This window comes from Bubalus kerabau, chromosome 1 (assembly GCF_029407905.1).
Source record: "Bubalus kerabau isolate K-KA32 ecotype Philippines breed swamp buffalo chromosome 1, PCC_UOA_SB_1v2, whole genome shotgun sequence".
Taxonomy (NCBI): Eukaryota; Metazoa; Chordata; class Mammalia; order Artiodactyla; family Bovidae; genus Bubalus; species Bubalus kerabau.
Window position 1 is genome coordinate 184,932,128 of NC_073624.1, and position 20,899 is coordinate 184,953,026.

General features: G+C 48.7%; 1 protein-coding gene across 2 annotated transcripts in view; it reads left to right on the forward strand.

The window, feature by feature from the left end:
- The first annotated feature begins 279 nt into the window (after positions 1-279).
- The window catches only part of ARHGEF18 (Rho/Rac guanine nucleotide exchange factor 18), a 52,861-nt gene continuing 32,241 nt past the window's right edge, over positions 280-20,899 (forward strand). Inside the window, exon 1 of one of the 2 annotated variants that reach the window (XM_055545414.1) lies at positions 280-417. The gene's annotated coding sequence lies outside the window, so the exon portion shown is untranslated. The remainder of the gene's footprint in view (positions 418-20,899) is intronic. The other variant, XM_055545418.1, reaches the window with a different exon arrangement.

Consider the following 20,899-nt stretch of genomic DNA (forward strand, 5'->3'; position numbering starts at 1 on the left):
CCCCCTCCCCCAAAACGGCTCCCAACCCCGCTGATTTCCTCTCAGGACCTCCCTCCCCTAGACGCCCCTCTGCCCGACTGACCCGCCCCTCAAGGATCGCCCTCACCCTCCTCGAAAGTACCTTTCAGTCCCTTCACCTTGCTTAAGCTCGAGCTCAAGACCCCTGCCTTCCTCACCAGGCTGAGCCTCAATGTCCTAGGTTCGTGCGACCCACCGACACTCGAGCCACGCCCACTTCCGGGTCCACACCCTCTGGCCCGCCCTTGGGGGCGGGGCCGCACGTGCGCACCTCACCCCCGTGGCTTCCCGCTTCCGGCTCCGATCCGAGGGCAGCCGTGGACCCCGGGAGGCCGGGCGGCAGCGGCGGCGGGGAAGCTAACGGAGCTGCGGGCGGCGAGTGACCTGCGGCGGACTGAGGTGAGGGCGGCGGGGCAGGTCTGAGGAGAACGAGGCTCGGGAGAAGGCCTCGGGCCCCACGAAGGCGTCGTCGGTTCCCGCGGGTGGCCTCGGGCGCAGGACCCCCGAGGCTGCCTCGGCTTCGGGGCCGGCCCCCGTGGGCTCGTCCAAACTGGCGGGTGCATCCTGCAGTGCAGGCTGTCCCTTCCGTGCATGCAGGCTCTGTTTGGAGAAGGCACAGTTCAGACGATGCCCGCCGGCTCCGGCCGAGCCCCAGCCCTTGGGCAGTGCAACCTCCCTGGTTCAACAGGGATAGGACTCGGCGTCCGGGATCTGGAGCTCCCGGGGCAGGACCTGAGATGTGGTGATAACTCAGCACCGGGGACTTGAAGCCCCCGAGCATCGCTCACTCCGTGGAGCCCACGTCCTCCTGCCAGTTGATCGTTAGGGTCACAAAATCATAGGAAGTGTATGTGCTTTGGGTCTTTAGTTCTCCCTCCAGTTTCTTTCTTGTGGGAGAATTTAGATGGTGCGGTGCAGGAATCAGAGGCCCTTGGTCCTTGCACGGTTTATTGTAGCTGTCTTCTCCTCCTCTCTTCTACCTGGTTCTCTGTTGAGATCGAAGTGGTAGAAGAGATGGCTGGCCCAGGGGATCAAAAGCGTTGGCGAAGTTTTACCTCGGAAATGAAGAACACAACTTTTCTTCCTTTTGTCTCCGTTTGGGGGAGATTGGAACTCCAGCCAGGATCGTAGAAGGGCAGGTCTCTTCTTGTTGACTAGAGAAAAGTTCAGGACAGGTGAACAGCCCTATGGCCAAGGGCGATGTGGGGATGGTTTTGCAGATATCCGGGTGAATAATTAATTCTGGAGTTGTATGGAGAAGTGTCAAGAGCACAGGCTTAAGTGTCAAACCACATCTGGGTTCTTCTGGTCCCAGTTTCCACCACTTAAGTCACAGTCTCCCCATCTTTAAACCCAGAATGAGGATCAGTTGTGGATTTAATGAGGTAATCTATGTAAGGTGGGAAGCACAGCCCCTGGCATATGGTGAATGCTCAATAAATGTTATATATTCTGTGCATGTGGTATGCCCCCAGGTCTGTATTTTAATTTTTTATCTTTATTGAAATATAGTTGATTACAATGCTGTTTTACTTTCAAGTGTACAGCAGAGTGATTCAGTGATACATATATATATTTGTTGTTGGTTAGTCACTAAGTTGTGTCCGACTCTGTGACCCTATGTACTGTAGCCTACCAGGCTCCTCTGTCCATGGGATTTCCCAGGCAAGAATACTGAAGTGGGTTGCCGTTTCCTTCTCAAGGGGATCTTCTCAACCCAGGGGTCAAATGTGCATCTCCTGCATTTCAGGCAGATTCTTCACTGCTGAGCTACCGGGGATTCCATATATACAAATATATTCCCATATATGTATATTCCTATATGTATATATACACACATATATACATTCTTTTTCATACTCTCTTCTGTTATAGTTTTTTACACAATAGTTCCCTGTGCTATACAGTAGATCCTTGCTGTTTACCTGTTTTATATATAAACAGGTAAACAACAGGTGTGTGTTTGTTAATCCCAAATTCTTAATTTATCTTCCTGCCATCCCCTTTGGTAACCCTAAGTTTGTTTTCTATGTCTGTGAGTCTATTTCTGTTTTGTAGTTACATTCATTTGTATCATTTTTTTAGATTCCACCTGTAAATGATATCATATGATATTTGTCTTTCTCTAACTTACTTCATTTAATACTCTAGGTCCATCCATATTGCTGCAAAGGGCATTATTTCTTTTTTCTTTTTTTTTAAATCTCAGGCCCATATTTTTCAGTCGACATTCCAAGTAATAAAGAGTCTGGAAAATGTGAGCATCTCAGTTGTTGTTTGGACTGGGTTGCAGTTTATGTTTTATCAGTAGTTTGCTAGTTCTGTGGGTCAAGCCCTTCTCAGGGGGTGGAAGAAGCTGTGCTAAAACCAGTAAGAGGGGCTTCCCCGGCGGTACAGTGTTTAGGGCTCTGTGCTTCCATTGCAGGGGCAAAGGTTCAGTCCCTGGTCAGGGAACTAAAATCTTGCACTAAAATCTGTGCTGAGCACAGCTCAGCCCAAAAATAAAGGAATGGGGTAGTTTTTTTAATTCTTCTCAGTGTAACTTGTTTGCATTGTGTATCGCTTACTTCCCGTTTCAATGGCATGTAGGAGAGAAAGGAGATTCTTTGAATCTCTTTTCCTTCTCTTTTTTCTTCAGTCGACTTAAGAATGCCGTTGAAAGCCGTGGTAGCACGTACATTGTTCCTGGTGGAAATCTTGGTATACTGTTCATTCTTGTCACACAGTAGCGATTACAGCCAGTTGCCCTTGTCACCAGCGCACCCCCACCCCCGCCGGACTAGGGCTGTGGTCACCAGCTGTGCCTCCCTGGCTGTTTACCTTCCACGTGCTTAGCATATTTCTGATCCTCGTGTCAAGGTCTCCTTCATTTTTCTTCACTCATCCTGGGTCCTGTTTCCATTTCCGCAAATTCCACCCATGACTTTTTAAACATTTTCCTCTAGGCTCTCTTAAGTCATTTTAAGCCCAGAGGCTTTGTTAGGTCCAGCTAGTCACTGTTTCTTCATTATTTGTGAGTTAAACTTTACTTTTCCCCTGAAAGTGGTGAAGAGCTGCTCTTGGTTTGTAAACCCTCTCTCCAGGTGCAAAGCAATTCCCTGCACAGCTCCTGAGCGGCCACTAGGAATTTTTCTGGAGGAGGAATGTGGCTGACGGGGGAGGGGCAGTCTGATTCCAAATAATGTCCTCCAGGAGGCCTCAGTGAAAGGACCCCTGCAGCTACGCTTCTTTTGAGTGTGCGATTAAAATTGCCTTGGGCGTAAGCGGTAAAATTGCCTTGGGCGTAAGCGGTAAAATTGCCTTGGGTGTAAGTGGTAGAGAATCCACCTGCAATGCCAGAGACACAGGAGACTCAGGTTCAGTCCCTGGAGAAGGAAACAACAACCTACTCCAGTATTCTTGCCTGGAAAATCCCATGGACAGAGGAGGCTGGTGGGCTGCAATCCATGGGGTTGCAAAGAGAGCCACAGCTAAGCACAGAGGTAAGCAGGCTAACTAAATTCAACTGGTATGCTGCTTCTCTGCTTTGGTTCTTAAGTAGATTCGTAGTTGCCATTGAGATTAAAGTTGCAGTTGTGGGGAGGGAGGAGGGAGGAGGGTTCAGGATGGGGAACACATTTATACCTGTGGCGGATTCATTTCAGTATTTGGCAAAACCAATACAATATTGTAAAGTTTAAAAATAAAATAAAATTAAAAAAAAAAAAAGAATCTAAAAAAAAAAAAGTTGCAGTTGGTTTTGTTCAAAGTATCACCATATCTTGAGAAAATTATTCTAAAGATTTTAAGGAAGGGGCTATATATTTAACATATTGCAGGTGGTTACATTTTGAATGCATGTCAGTTTTTTTTAACTGGCATATAATTGCTTTACAATGTTATGTTAGTTTCTGCTGCACAACAATGGTGAATCAGCCATGCTGCTGCTGCTGCTAAGTCGCTTCAGTCGTGTCCAACTCTGTGTGACCCCATAGACGGCAGCCCACCAGGCTCTGCCGTCCCTGGGATTCTCCAGGCAAGAACACTGGAGTGGGTTGCCATTTCCTTCTCCAATGCGTGAAAGTGAAGTCGCTCAGTTGTGTCTGACTCTTAGTGACCCCATGGACTGCAGCCCACCAGGTTCCTCCGTCCATGGGATTTTCCAGGCAAGAGTACTAGAGTGGGGTGCCATTGCCTTCTCCTGTATACGTATACCTCCTCCCTCTTAAGTCTCCCTCCCACGCCCCCATCCCACGGAGCGCGGGGCTGAGCCCCCTGTGCTATACAGCAGTTCCCACTAGCTATCTGTTTTACACATGGTAGTGCATATATGGCTTCCCTGGTGGTTCAGCGGTAAAGAATCCACCTGCCAGTGCAGGAGATGCAAGCTCGATCCCTGAATTAGGAAGATCCTCTGGAGGAGGAAATGGTATATATGTCAATGCAAGTGTCTCTAGTCGTCCACCCTCTCCTTACCACCACCACCACCACCACCACCTCATGTCCACAAGTCTCTTCTCTACATCTGTAAACGCATGTCACTTTAAAAGAAAAAAAAAAGCTTCATTAAGACATAATTCACATACCATAAAATTCACCCTTTTAAAGTGTGCCTTTCTGTGGGTTTTAGAACATTCACAAGCTCACGCAACTGTCACCGCTGTCAACCGCCGGGACATTTTATCAGCTGGTCATTCCTACAGATGGGTTTCAGGAGGAGAGAAAGGCCATAGTAAGAGGGTCTAAGTGGGTGCCCCCTCCAGCACAATGTGGGGTGCAGGGATGGCAGGACCCCATCAGACTGCTTGGTTGGAATCCAGTGTGATCCCATGAGGACAATTTGTTGTTCAGTCACTCGGTCGTGTCTGACTCTTTGCAACCCCAAAGACTGCAGCACACCAGGACAGTTACACTGTTTATGGATAACTCTGATTTGCTGAGATTAATTTTCAGAGGGAAATTGAATTTAGAAGAATAAATTGCAACGTCATCTACAGTAGGGTTAGTGTACTCCTCCGTCCCCTCATAAGAGTGAAATGGACAGTAACTGACCAGATACAATGGGGAGCATCCCTGGGCATCATGGCAGTAAGGGAGTCAGCTCTGGGTCATCTGGGAGTCAGTTCTCATCACGCCAGGACATGGGAGTGATGGCAGATCCTTGTGACCCTTTGCATCATCCCCTCAGGGGCTCTCTGTCTAAGAACTGAAAGATAAACAGGAAGACGGAAAGATGGAGACCCTCAGACACTGCTGGTAGGACTGTAGAACAGGGCAGCAACTGTGAAAACAGTCTGGCAGTGCCTCTAAAGGTCAGACATAGATTTCCCATAAGATCCAGCAGTTCCACCCCTAGGTATGTGCCAAAGAGAAGAGAAAGCCTGCTGCTGCTGAGTCGCTTCAGTCGTGTCCAACTCTGTGCGACCCCATAGACGGCAGCCCACCAGGCTTCCCCATCCCTGGGATTCTCCAGGCAAGAACACTGGAGTGGGTTGCCATTTCCTTCTCCAGTGCGTGAAAGTGAAGTTGCTCAGTCGTGTCCGACTCTTAGCAACCCCATGGACTGCAGCCCACCAGGCTCCTCCGTCCATGGGATTCTCCAGGCAAGAGTACTGGAGTGGGGTGCCAAAGCCTAGGTCTCCACAAAAATTGGCACAAAAACATCACAGGAGCATTGTTCACAACAGCCAAAGAGAAGAAACAATCTCAATGTCCATCAGCTGAGGAATGGATAAAGAAAACGTGGGCCAGGAAGTTCCCTGTGGCCTCAGGATTCCAGGCTTTCACTGTTGTGACTCCAGTTTAGTCCCTAGTCAGGGAACTGAGACCTCGCAAGCCATGCAGTGTGGCCAAAAAAAAAAAAGAATGGGAGAAAGAAAATATGGGCCATCCATGCTGTGGACTGTTCTTCAGCAGTGCAAAGGAATGAAGCATTGACACACTCTACAACTTGGCTGAGTCTCAAAACTATGTGAAAGCTCAGTGAAAGAAGCCAGTCCCCAAAGGCCACATAGGGTCTGATTCCATTTACACAGAATATCCAGAACAGGCAAATCCATGGAGACACCAGAAAAGTAGATTAGTGGTTGCCTGGGGTGGGGAGAGGGGGAAATGGAGAGTGACAGCTAAGGGGTCCAGGGTTCCTTTTGAGTGTAAGGAAAATGTTCTGAAACTGACACACAACTCTGAATAAACTGAAAGCCATCGGACTGTACACTTGAAAAGGATGACTTGCGTAGTATTTTAATTCCATTTCAAGAAAGCTGTTGAGGGGCTTCCCCAGTGGCTCAGTGGTAAAGAATCCACCTGCAATGCAGGAGACCCGGGTTCAATCTCTGGGTCAAGAAGATCCCCTGCAGAAGGAAATGGCAACTTGCTTCAGTATTCTTGCCTGGGAAATCCCATGGAGAGAAGAGCCTGGTGGGCTACAGCCCATAGGGTCACAAAGAGTCGGATGTGATTTAGCGACTAAATGAGAAAGTAGATTAGACTAAGGTCCCTGCCACGTGGGAGACAGTTAGGGTCCTCAGTGCTGTCCGTCAGGACAGGCCAGTTGAGGCAGAGACTTGGGGTCACAGTGTCACCCTGGCTGTGTCCCAGGCGGGAGAGTCCTCTGTGGAGGGGTGGTGGCCAGGCCAGGCCTCGGCGGCTGTGAGCAGAGGGAGAATGGTGTACAGAGGCTCAGAGTCGGGAAATGATGTGCCATCCATCGTATCTTTTAGGCCAGGATGGACCCAATGGCTGCCTCCATCCTCGGGTGGCGGAACAGGAAAGGGGGGAGGCTGGAGACAGGGTGGCCTGAGAGGTGATGATCCGTTGAACCCAAACAAACAAGGACTGTAGAAAGAGGACAGAGTTCAGGTCGCTTCACAGGTAGATGAGTAAGGGCTTTGTCGGTGGTGGTGTGGGAGAGAGGGTGACGGAGGTGACCAGATGGATGCTGGGCCCCAACGTCATCAGCTAGGAGAACGCTTCCCTACACAGCCTGCAGCTCCCAGGAGCCTACCCTCACTGGTCTGGCCGGTTGGAGCTCTCTCCAAGTTTGTCTTGCTTTGGAGATTGGGGAAGGCTGTGCCTTCCCCTCAGATCAAGGCTCTCTTCTCGCCTCCCCACCTCCACCCCATCCCAGGGTCTTTCAGAGGTCTAGAACATTGAAAAGTATTCATCTGTAGACCACCAGGGACCCTGAAGTTGTAGCTCTTTGGGATGGAAGGGGAGCGGGGCAGAAGGGTAACCCATGGCACTCGCAATCTTTAGTTGGGGCATGTGGAATCAAGTTCCCCAACCAAGGATGGAACCCTTGCCCCCTGCATGGGGAGCGAGGAGTCTTAGCCAGCTGGACCCTTAGGAAAGTCCCACGGTGTCTATTTAGAAAGCAGGGGCTGCCTGCTAGGGGTTGAGGGGAGAGGGAGGGAGGGGAGAGTTGGAGAATCCAGCAGCAAAGTGATGTGAAAACCTTCAGAAATGAAATCTGACAGCAAAACAGCAACCTGACTCGTGTGCTTATGTAACCAGCCTCAGAAGCCTGATGCCCTTCAGCCGGCTGGTTTCCCATCCTTGCTTTTCCAGGCTTTTCTGGCCATTCCCAGCAGGCATCAGCTAACACACACACACACACCAAGGTGTTATTCATGGAGAGTTGTGGTTCTGGAGATCAAGGAGACATCTACATCTCTTTTCTGTTCTGGAACTATAGCGGACCTCTCCCACCCCATTGATCCTGTGGAAATATGGCCCAAAGATGCCCACGTCCTAACCCCCAAGAACTTTGAATAGATGACCTACCGTGGCCAAAAGGAATTTTGCAGGTGTGAGTTAGTTAAGGATCTGGGGGTGGGGAGATAATCCTTGGTTATCTGGATGGCTTCAGTGTCATCACTAGGGTCTTTATGCAAGGGAGGCGGGAGGGTCCGGGTCAGAGAAGGTGATGCTATGGCCAAAGCAGAGGTCAGAGACAGGTTAGAAGATGCTAGCTTTAGGACTTCCCTGTGGTCCAGTAGTTAAGAATCTGCCTGCTGATTCAGGGATTATGGGTTCAGTCCCTGGTCCAGGAAGATTCCACATGCTTCAGTGCAACTAAGCCTGAGAGCTCTAGAGCCTATGCTCTGCAACAAAAGGAACCACCACAGTGAGAAGCCCGCATACCCCAACTAGAGAGTAGCCCCAACTCAGTGCAAATGGAGAAAGCCTGTGCACAGCAGTGAACACCCGTGTAGCCAAAAATAAATAAAAATAAACGGGTATAAAAAAATTTTCAAAAGAAGATGCTGGCTTTGAAGATGGAGGAAGGGGCCACGAACCACGGGAAGCAGGCAGCCTCTAGAAGCTAAAAGAGGTCGGGAAACATTCTACCCTGGAGCCTCTGGAAGGATTGCAACCCTGCTGTTTCAGACTTCAGACCTCCAGAACCAAAAGAGAATATATTTGTGTTGTTCTCAGCCATTGTTTGTGGTAGGTTGGCACAAACGAAATAGCAAAATTGCACACCTGGTTTCCCATGCGGCTCAGCAGTAAAGAATCTACCTGCCAATGCAGGAGACGCGGGTTCGATCCCTGAGTCAGGAAGGTCCCTTGGAGGAGGACAGGGCAACCCACTCCAGTATTGTTGCCTGGAGAATCCCATGGGCAGAGGAGCCTGGCGGGCTACTGTCTGTGGGGTTGCAAAGAGTCAGACAAAACTAAAGTGACTGAGCGCAAAACACACCTGGTTTTCCTCTAGTCTGGCTCGGGAGCCCCCGGCGTGCAGCCCTGCCCTGCCTCACTTTCCCTTCTCACTGCAGGCCTTTGTCAGGAGGCCACTGTCGCTCCCCCTTCGCTGGCCTGCTGCATGGCCCCTTCTCTGCACACAGGACCACAAGCACCTGGACACAAAGATGACAGCGGGGCACTCGTGTCTGCTTCTGTCCTGCGGGGAGGCTACCTGAACCCTCTAATCCTTGGTTTCCTGTCCATCGCATTACAAACATACCACTCCTTGCTTCCTAGGGCTGTTATTGCTAGTGGAGCGCTCCCACAGCGTCTGGGTGTGTTCGTTCATTGGCTCACTCGGTCATTCATTCATTCAGCAGATTATTTATTACCCAGTACTTGCTGTGAACCAGGTCCTAGAATTGCAACAGTGAATACAACTTTGCTCTTTTTGTTTTTAACTTGAAAGAATCACGTCTTTCAAAATGAAATTGATAGTTTTTTCCTTAAATGAAGTACAACCACAGTGGTCTCCTCCAGAAATCCAAGGAACAGTTATTTTAAGTCCCACTTGGTAAATCAGTGCTTCCAAATCTGTCACCAGGTTCCCCCTCCCACCCCAGCCCCGCTGATGATCAGGAAGCTAAAACCTTCCTTGGGGTGTTTTTCCTTCTTCTAGAATGTTCCCAGAGCTTCAATCAAAGGGGAAGACCCCCAGCTTCCCCACCTGCTGGGGTGAGCTCTGCCATTCACAGGCTCAACCATTCTGCTGCTGCTTTTTTTAATTGGGATATTATAATTCATGGGGCTTCCCTCGTGGCGCAGACGGTAAAGAATCTGCCCACAATGAGGGAGACCTAGGTTCGATCCCTGGGTTGGGAAGAGCCCCTGGAGAAGGGAATGGCTCCCTCCTCCAGTATTCTTGCCTGGAAAATTCATATACCATAATACTCACCCTTTTAAAACGTATGAGTCAGTGGTTTGTAATATAGTCACAGTGTTGTGCAGTCATCCCCACTGTCTTAATTCCAGAACATTCTCATCATCCGCAATGGAAATCTCGTACCCATTAGCCATCACTCCCCTTTTCCCCATCCCCAGGCACAAATCTACTTCCCATCTCTATGTACTTACCTGTTCTGGACATTTCCTATCAATGAAATCACAGGCAGCCTTTTGCATCTCATTTATTTTACTTAATGTAACGTTTTAAGGCTTCATCCACGTTGTCACCTGGATCTAGCTGTGTTTTGTTTTGTTTTAAATATGTATTTATTTTGGCCGCACTGGGTCTTAGTTGAGGCATGCGAAGTGTTGCAGCATGCGGGATCTAGTTCCCCAACCAGGGACCAAACCCAGGCCGCCTGCGTTGGGAGTATGGAGTCTTAGCCACTGGACCCCCAGGGAAGTCCCTATGTATTCTTTTCCCTGATGGTTTGTCCCCAGCTATTGAATGTAGTTCCCCGTGCTGTGCAATAGGGCCTTGTTAATCCTTTCTTCCGCCTCCATCTTCACGTGGCCTCCTCCTCTGTGCCTGTCTCCGTATCTGTGTGTCTCTCCGCATCCAAATCTCCCTCTTCTTTCCCTTATAAAGACACCATCATTTGGATCTCAGGCCCACCCTAAATCCGGGATGATCTCATCTTGAGATCCTTGATTTGATTACATCTGCAGAGACCCCATGTCCAAATAAGGCCACCTTCTGGGGTTCCGGGTGGACATGAAACTGGGGGGGATTTTATGCCACCCACCGCAGGAGCTCTCTATTTCCAGTGACTTGTAAATGAGAACAGGCTTACAGGAGTTGCTAGTACTTAATCCGTACATTCTTTAGAACACATCGTAACTTTCAGGTATTTTAAAATTAAGGGTTGGACTCGAGCTCGCTCTCAGGAGCCCAGTTTAAGTGAGGAGAGGAAAGAGATTGACCTTAAGGAGAACTAGTTCCTTGCTTGGGAAGTGTCTAAATCTGAATCCTCTGTGGGTATAATTTGCTGTAAAGTATAAATTGGTGCCTAATACATTACAGTGGGTCAAAATGTTTGGCTATTTGCCTGTCCTCTGCATAATCTGCTCCTTCTCCATGTGTTCAGATACCACCCTCTTAAATACAGAAGTCTTGTTGCCTTAGAGAGGGAAAAAAAGTTCTGTCTGCCCAGCCCTCCACCTAGCTTACATAAGCACATGAAAAGTGTTTTCTTCCTGACCTTGAGACATGAGATATATTAAAATGTATTCAAGCTCACAGCGTTGCAGTACTAAAAGGAATACTAATGAAGGTTTTGCAAGGTTCTGGAATTTTCCAAATGTAGGAGCCAGTTAGAACCAGCATTCTCAGGACAGTGGGGATCTTGAGATGGTCAGAAACCCACCCCTCATACCTGTTTGCTACCAACATGAGCCGTTTCAGGGCTCTGGAATTCAGTAATGACTCCACACAGCTAAACCACTTCCCTGCTTCCTTTATTCCATTCCCTGTGTGTGTCAGGAATTAAAAAGGGGAGTATCACATGAGCCCTTCTGGGTGCATGTTGATTGCAGGGAATAGGCCCTCCTTTCGAAAACAAACCAATTAGATACGGTAGACCAGGGCTCAGCATTCTTTTTCTATAAAAAGCCCAGGAGTAAATACAGCCTCTGCAGGCCACAGAGCCTTGGTCACAGCTGCCCTACCTGCTAAAGCAGTCCCAGACAACAAGTGGGCGTGGCCTGGCTGCTGATAAAACTTTATTGACTAAAACCGGTCGCTGGCCCAAGGGCCAGAGTCTGCCACCACCTGATTTTACAACAGACTCCTGATTTTTCCTGTTCTTTCTAGGCCCATGATTCTGATCCTATAAATATGGTGAGGGACACACCTACAGAGGGGACAGGAGTTCCTGGCAGGTGTGAGTGTGCACTGGGAACTCCCCATGAAAGGTCTTCTTGCTAAGCCTCCCCAACCTCTGACACCATTTGAGTTCTCTTCACAGACGTGCAGTGCCCTTGAATAATTTCCCAGGCCATTGCAAGCAAGGTTCAGTTTTGTTTTTCCTTTTAGCATTGTAGGTTTGTGTTTTTCTTTCCTGCCTTCCTCCTTGAACAGAATGGTTTTCATCTACTGAAAGAGAAACCCGCTGACCTGCGTCAAGTGTTTGATTCCCCCTGCCCTCCTCACAGCCACCTCTGCTGACGTTTGCTCTTTATTTCCCGCATTAAAGGTTTGAAAAATAATACTATTACATAATCAGGCCAGTTGGGGTTTTCTGCAAGATTTCAGATGTGTCGTAGCTACACCTGAATTAATCTTTTCAAAATCACTTTGTTTTCATTAAAATGTTTTTATCACGTCATTCTGATTTCTGGACAGTCAGTTGAATTTGCGTAATTGTTTACAACATGCCAATGAGGAAAGCCTGCCGACTTGCTAGCGGGGCCTCAGCGGGTGGAATGGTTTTGCTGGGGCCCCTACAGTCCTGCCTCTGGCCTTGCCCTCAGAGGGATGAAATAACTTATCCACAAAGTGCATGCTTTTTTTAGGGTCTGAATTCCTTGTGAATGAGGCGGAAGGTGTCTCTTTGCCTGATACCAGAAAGTGGTGGGAAATGGAGCAAAGGGAAGCAGATAAGCTCTGGGACATGCCTGGGCTGTGCAGGGGCGTCCTCCTCCCGTCCTTCCCAGCCATGTTCGTATCAAAGCATCGCGATCACACCTTTGTCCTCCCAACCCGATTTGCCCTTTCATCCTCATGTCGGAAGGCTGTTCGCCCTGGTGGTCAGTGTTATCATTTAGGAGTGATTCTTACTAGTTTACTCTTTTTTTTTTTAGCACTATAGAATATTTTTTAGTTGAAGTATTCATTTGCAATAGTTCATTTACAATATCATGTTACAATATCATGTTCGTTTAGAGCAAAGTGATTCAGTTATATGTGTGTGTGTGTGTGCATGTGTGTTCTTTTTCAGATTCTTTTCTATTATGAGTTATTACAAGATATTGAGTATAGGTCCCTGTGCTATATAGTAGATCCTTATTGAGTACTCTTGCCTGGAAAATCCCATGGACGGAGGAGCCTGATAGGCTGCAGTTCATGGGGTCGCTAAGAGTTGGGCACGACTGAGCGACTTCACTTTCACTTTTCACTTTCATGCACTGGAGAGGGAAATGGCAACCCACTCCAGTATTCTTGCCTGGAGAATCCCAGGGACAGAGGAGCCTCCTGGGCTGCCGTCTATGGGGTCGCACAGAGTCAGACACGACTGAAGTGACTTAGCAGCAGCAGTGTGTATATGTTAATCCCAAACTCCTAATTCATCTCTCCTACCTGGCACTCTCCCTTTTGGTAACCATGTTTGTTTTCTATGTCTGTGAGTCTGTTTCTGTTTTGTGACTAAGGTCATTTGTATCATTTTTTAAGATTCCAGATATAAGTGATGTCCCATGATGTTTGTTTCTCTCTGTTTGACTTCCTTCACTTAGTATGATCATCTCGAGGGCCATCCGTGTTGCTCTAAATGGCATTATTTCATTCTTTTTTATGGCTGGGTAATATTTCATTGTGTGGGTGGGTGGGTGGGTGTGTACATCTTCTTAAGCCAGTCATCTGTTGATGACTTGGGTTGCTTCCATGTCTTGGCTATTATAAATAGTGCTGCTATGAACATAGGGCTGCATTGTGTCTTTTCAAATTAAACTTTTCTCCTGATATGTACCCAGGAGTGGGATTGCTGGATCACATGGTAGTTACTAGTTTACTCTTGGTAAAAAGTTCCAGAGACACCCCTCCTCCCCCTCCCTACCTGCTGCCTCCCCTTCCCCTCCATGCAGTGGGTAAACTTGTTCATCAGAATGACTCAAAAACACTAAACATAGCAGTTTTGTTTCCTTATTTCCCTGAACCACCCTTGTCAAACACTAAGGGAGCTCTGAGGAGCGACCACTAAAAGTGGGCAGCAGGGACCTTCTGGGCCACTTTTAGAGCCCTGAGCAATTCCCTGGGTGTCGGAACCAGTTTCTTGAGGAAGCTCTCAGGGCCTTGTCCATCATGCAAGATAGCTGTCAGTAGAGAGGAAAGACGCCCAGGATGTCAGGTTTGTGGGAGGAAGCTGAAATCCACGATGACCGAGCTGCAGCCTCACTCTGAAGGGCAAGGCCCCTCTAGCACTAGTCGTGCCTTTTTTTTTCAGGAAACATTCTAACTGGTTTTAAGTGTAGATTCACATTGCTACACCACTATCCCCACCATCCATCTCCTGGACTTTCTTATCTCCCCAGACCCTGTCCCCATGAAACACTGGCTCCCCAGCCTGTGTTACCCACCATTCTACTTTCTGTCTCTGAGAATCTGCCTACACTCAGCCCCTCGTATATGTAAAATCATGCAGTATTTGTCCTTTTGTGACTGGCTTGTTTCACAGAGCATGATGTCCCTGGGGCTCATCCAGCTTGTAACAGGCATGAGAATTTCCTTCCTTTTAAAGGCTGGGTACTGTTCCATCTTATGGATATATCGCATTTTGTTTATCCATTTATCTGTTCACGGAGCCTTGGGTTGCTTCTACCTCTTGGCTGTTGTGAATCACGATGCTATGCACACGGGTGTGCAGATACCTGTTTGAATCCCTGCTGTCAGTTCTCTTGGGTCCATACCCAGAAGTGGAATTGTTGGACCGCATGGTAATTCGTTTGACTTTTTGAGGAACTGCCAAACTTTCCCAAAGCAGCCGCACCGCTTTACATTTCCGCCAGCAACGTAGGAGGATTCCAGTTTCTCTGCATCCTCCCCTACCCTTGTCATTTTACATCATCCCATGCTAGTGGGTGTGAAGTGGCATTTCATCGTGGTTTTGATTTGCATTTTCCTAACAATAGGGATGTTGAAATGCTTTTCACATGCTTATTGGCTACTTCTCGCTATCTTTTTTTAAAAAGTATGTATTTATTTGGCTGCGCTGGGTCTTGGTTACAGCATGCAGGCTCTTTTACCTGTGGCATGCAGGATTTTAGTTACAGCATGCGGAGTCTTTTAGTTGCACCCTTTCTGTATGTTCTTTGGAGAAATATGTATTCACACCCTTTGCCCATTTTTGAATCAGTCGTTTGGTTTTTCATTGTTGGATCGTAAGGCTTCTCTACGCTAGTTGCGCCTGACACCAGAGAGTTGTAAGAACTTAAAAGCAAGTCTCAGATACCCATGACCTCTGACATTCCTGGGCATCCCAGCAGAAGCATCTGGCATCTGGCAAGTGTGGTCTCAGGCCTGGGGAGGAAGCAGAAGGATTGGCCAGGGCCATCCCCCAACTAGAGACAGCCGACCCGCCGTCATGCCTCCGTCACCCAGAAGAGTGGGTCATCACAGCTGCGGTTGTGAGCCCTACAGCCAGCATGCATCCCTGGGAAGAAATGCTGTCACAGCAGCCTGTTTCCTCCTCGGGCAGGTGACGGTCTGGTCAGTCGACCAGGAAAGTGGGCTGGAACACCGGGCGATGGGAAGGCCAGATCTGCTCCTAGACAACATTCTTGGGGCAGAAGAAAGAAGTACACGGAGACGTTAAGATGATTCTGAGCTAATCACCCTTTAGCCAGGCTTATAATAAGTTGGGTGAAAGTTCCCAAAGGGCATTAATTAGCAAGTTAATGCCCCTGGAGAAGGAAATGGCAGCCCACTGCATTATTCTTGTCTGGAGAATCCCATGAATAGAGGAGCCTGGTGGCTACAGTCCATGGGGTCACAGAGTCGGACACAACTGAGTGACTGAGCACATGTGCTCACATACGGTGAGTTAATTAGAGGGAGACCGCTCCTGGGTTCCATCCTCTGCTCTGTCCTGACCAGTCATTTACCATGTAATTTAGAAAGACACAGATGTGGAAGGTTTGCTTATCAAAGCTTTAGGGTGGCCCCCATCTCTGTGTCATCAGAGCCCCCAAGTCTCAGTGACTGAAGCCAGCAAGGTGGGCTTCAGGGCAAGGAATGTTTCAGTTTCCATGTCCGGGCTCACTTGGCCTTTCCCACCCTGGGCGCTGTGGACATTTGGGGCCGGATGGTTCTCTGTGGTTGGGGTGCTGAGCAGTATCCTTAGTAGTGACCTAGGATGTCAGGAGCACCCCCGACCCCCGATGATGATCTCGACTGTTTTCAGATGCTGCCAAATGTCCCCCAAATGCCAAAATTACCCCAGGATGAGAACCATTGGTCTAAATTAGCAACTAGGGAAATACAGGATGGAGAACGAGGACTAAATGACAGCCTGTGAGAAAACAGCCTACGGATTTCAGTTGATGAAGCAGTGCTTCTGAGATGAACTCCCTCTGCCCACTGTTCTGCACTACATGCAGCAACCAGGGACCCTGAGGACCATCGTTGGCATGTCTTGCCCCATCCAGTCCCCAGGCAGCTTTGCAAAGCAGTCTCTCCAGCCCTGGAGTCTCGTCCACTCCTTGGCTTCAGGTACTGTCGTCTGCTCAAGTCTCCATCCCTGTTCTGGACTGTCTCTTGAGGGCCCCACTCCTGCATCTAGCTGTCACCTGAGACCTCCCAAGCAGCTTGGGCAACTCCCATCCTAGGTCAAAGTCACCACCTGTCCCCGCTCCCTGCCCTGAGTCTGCCCCTGCCCATCCCCCGTGTCAGCAGTCCTGGCATTCTCCACCCCGGCTCCTTCCATTACTGCTCCCTGGTTGCATCAGCCACTTCCAGAGGCAAATCTGATCTAAGACCCTCATGCATAAACTTTTCTGTAGCTTCAGTTTCAAGGAAAAAGTATAAACCCAAGGCACCTCTAAAGGCCCATGACAGTGTCCCCTCCCCCCAAGCCCACTTTGTTTTTCCTTGTTTCTCTTCTTCATACCCCGAGCCCCCGCGTGGAGTCTTAACCACTGGTCCACCAGGGAAGCCCCCAGCACTTCTTTTTAAAAGTCATAGACCTTCAATATTTAAAGTAGATAAATGCACTTTTATTTGCTTGCCATTTGGTATAGATCCAACAGCCTTTCCATTAATGGAAATTTGTCAGGTTTCCTGCTTGAAACCAAACCTATGGTAGAGACTCTCCTCTCTAATTTCCTTTTAATCAGAAATTTAAAGAAGCCTCCAGCCATCCAAATGCTAAATCGTTTGAAATAATTTTAGATCTTTGAAGAAAATCTAAAAAAAAACAACAAGGATCATGTAGAAATTCCCTGGCGGTGCAGTAGCTGGGACTCAGCACTTTCACCACCAGTTCCTGGGTTCAATCCTTGGTGGTGGAACTAGGATCCCATAAACCTCACAGCTTCAGCAAAAAAAAAATAATAATAATAAGATTGTGCAGAGTTCCCACACACCCTGCACCCAGCTTCCTCCTAATAGTAACCTTTTCTTTTTTTTTTTTTTAACTATAAAGGTCATATGGCCATCACAGGGAATTTGGAAAACAGAAAAATGAGGGGAAATACCCACAATCCCTTGCAACTGCGGCTAGCTGTCATTCTGTTGTGTCCCCTCCCAGGGTTATCTTTCCTTACTCCCGTTTTCCTATTTTCCTGCAGTGTTGTTCTCGTCGGTACATTTATTTGGAGAAGCAGTTTACTGACGCAGATCTGAAATCATAAGGCGTTTTCTAATCTCTGCCTTTGCAATTCTGTCCCCTTGACGCTTGCGTATGTTATTGAAATACATGGATCTGACATCTGACAACAGGGAAATGATTAAAACGATACAAAGACCATGCCCTGTGCTGTGCTCAGTCATGTTCGACTCTTGCAACCCCACGGACTATAGCCCAGCAGGCTCCTCTGTCCATGGGATTCTCCAGGCAAGAGTACTGGAATGGGTTGCCATTCCCCTCTCCAGGGGAGCTTCCCGACGCAGGGATCGAGCCTGTGGCTCCTGCAGCGGCAGGCGGGTTCTTTACCTTCTGGGCTATATTCGCTGTGATGCCAGCTGTCGGCGTACCGCCCGGGCAAACAGATTTTGGGGCAGAGTCATTGGTGAATGATGACAAGAGTATTGGCTGGTTTTTAATTTTATCTTAAAAAAAAATTTTTTTTTTCTAAGTTCATTCCTCTACTATAATTGAGGCATCAAATCCAGATAACAGTGACAAAGGTGACATTTTTGCATGAGCCCTTACCTGAGTTTCCTGAGGACCATTTCTTTTCAGCCAGCAATCTGTGCAGGTAAGGAGTTTGGACTACATTTTTCTCCAGGAGCATAAAATGCAGCTGCCTGGATTTAAGCCCAAGAATGTTCTGCTTTGTTCTTTTTTTTTTTCTTTAAGATGACTCACCAATAGCAGTTTGCTTTAGTTAGCTCTTATCTTTACAAAACAAGAATAATTTAGAGAAATTCCATCTTGACATTAGATATTAATTTAGAGATGTACCTTATTTATTGGTGGAATAATTAAGCCAGTGTTCCCCCCAGCCAAAAAAAACTTTTAAGTTAAGGTTTATTAAGAATGTTAAGAACTGACTGTAGGCAGTACACCAGCTGCTTAATTAACATAATTAACATCTACTGACTGGGTACTAAAATCTAGCTGTGCCTGACTGCCCTACCCCAGCCTCTTTTTTTCCCTGCAATGTCAGAGTAATATTTTTCTACACATCATGTCCCTATGAGGAAATGATGCTAAACTACTTGAGGGATAATGGGGACAGACTGGCCCACTTCTGCCAGAATAAAGGTCTCACATGAATGTTTCCAGGTAGAGTATGTTTTACGCCACAAAGCATCCCTAACTCTCAGATGTCCTAGAAGGAAAAGGAGCTTTGAACAGTTTTCGTGGAAGAGTGTGGTTTCTCCCCATGCACCCAAGTTTTTCCTTCGTGTGCCATCAAAATTTCCTAATCAGAGGTCACCTCACAATGTGGAAAGAGCCTCCTCCATCTCTCAGAATTCTGGGGCTGGAGGAGCCCCAGGGAAACCAGGTTCTGATCTTGGAAGGCTAGAGACAAGACCACCCACAGCCCCTCTCTCTCTTTCCCCGGACAAACTAGAGGCGGCCTGGCCCACCACCCCAATTCCAAATGGGTAGTGGGATTCCATCTGGTCTGCTTTCAGACACAGAGCTTTAAAACCTGCCAGGAGGAATTTCCCTGGTGATCCAGTGGTTAGGCTCTGAGCATTCAATGCTGAGGGCCAGGGTTCAAACCGTCATCTGGAAACTAAGATCCCACATGCCACAAGCTGCACAGCATGGCCTAGATAGATAGATAAGTAAATAAATAAACCCATAACAAAGGCTGAGCGCCAAAGAATTGATGCCTTTGAACAGTGGAGCTGGAGAAGACTCTTGAGAGTTCCTTGGACAGCAAGGAGATCAAACCAGTCAATCCTAAAGGAAATCAACCCTGAATATTCATTGGAAGGACTGATGCTGAAGCTGAAGCTCCAATACTCTGGCCACCTGATTGGAAGAGCTGACTCATTGGAAAAGACGCTGATGCTGGGAAAGATTGAGGGCAGGAGGAGAAGTGGGCAACAGAGGATGAGATGGTTAGATATCATCACTAACTCAATGGACGTGAATTTGAGCAAACTCCAGGAGATAGTGGAGGACAGGGAAGCCTGGTGTGCTGCAGTCCTTCGGTTTACAAAGAGTCAGACACGACTCAGCAACTGGCCAAACAACAACAAAAATAAATCAAACCTGCCAGGAAAGCCAGGTGGGCCAAGGGCAAGGGCAGACGTGTCTGCCCAGTTCCCAAGGGTGGGGGTGTCTCTGGGCCGTGTGAGGGGGTGAGGCAGTCCTCATGAAGTCAGCTAGGGTAACAAGAGAGCCACAGAGACCCCAGGAGAAGTGTGCAAAGGTGACCACGTGTCTTTAAAGTGAAATAACCAAGAACAGGCTGGACAGGCTTGTACCTGACTACTGCAGGCCTCACCCTTGGATGTCTGCCTTTGACCTTCCCAGCAGGGCTGAGATCTGCCTGTGTACCTGTGCCCTGAGCCCAAAGATGGCCAGTGATGTCACACAGAGATGAGTGACACCCGCCCCTTACCCTCATGGGGGTCAAGGTTCAATGAGGCCTGAGTGATGCAGTGAAAGTGGGGGAGGGTAAAGAAACCACCGAAAGGCCTAGACCTTGAGGGTGGGGAGCAGGGCAGGGCAACCCAGAGGGACTCTGGCCTGGCCCCAAAGCTGGCAAAGCAAAGGGGCGCCTGGGCCAGGGTCCTCAAGGCCTCCGAGGGTGGACATGGTGGCAAGAGGTGAGGCCTAGGAAGGGCCCACATCCCAGAGAGTCTGTCCCAAGCAGGCCAAGGACTCAGGACTGCATCCTGAAGCCATGGGGACTACTAGCCAGGTGCGTGGGAAGCCGCGCAGGCAGCAGGTGAGGAGGGACGGGGCTGGCAAGTCTGGGCAGGCAGCCTCTCAAGGAGGTCACAGCCTTGGCCAAACGGCCAGGGCGTGTCTCACGGGTACAGAGGGAGGGCCCTACACAGAGGGGCAGGGGCTCCCGAAGAGCCCAGGGAGGGGCCCCAGGGACAATGGGGGAAAGAAAGGGTGTGTGCAGAGGGGACCCCGCCTCTCCTGGGAAGTGTGTCAAGTCTGAGTTCCCTGGTTGGGGGAGGCCACATACCCCCAGCTCACCAGAGTGCTTTTGGCTCAGTAGAGCTCTTTGAGCTGTTTTTCTTTTGGCTGCAAGTCTTGTGGGATCTTAGCTCCCCTACCAGGGATCGAGCCTGCAGCCCCTGCATTGAAAACACAGGGTCTTTTTTACCCCACTATCAGGATGATTCCAGACAGTCTGCATTGTGATGGGGGGAACAGACTGTGGAAATGGGCCACGGGGGTTGCCCAGCTGCTAATAAGGATCTATCCCAGAATATCCGTTGCTGATGGAAGTGTGTCATGCAGATGTCCATCACAGCTTAATTTATAACCACAGGAAACATCACAACACAACATTAGAGGGGCATGTGCGCTCAATCTCTCAGTCAAGTCTGACTTCTTACGGCCCCCATGGACTGTAGCCCACCAGGCTCCTCTGTCCATGGGACTCTCCAGGACAATACTGGACAGTTCTTCAGGACAGTTCTCCAGGAAAATACTGGAGTGGGTTGCCATTTCCTCCTCCAAGGGATCTCCCCCCCGCCCCCCCCTCCCAGGGATCAAACCCACATCTCTCATGACATCTCATGTACTGGCAGGTGGATTCTTTACCACTGCGCCACGTGGGAAGCCTATTAGAGGAGTGGTCGTCTCCAATAAGTGATTTTACAGCCATTGCAGAAGATTTCCGTACAAAAGCC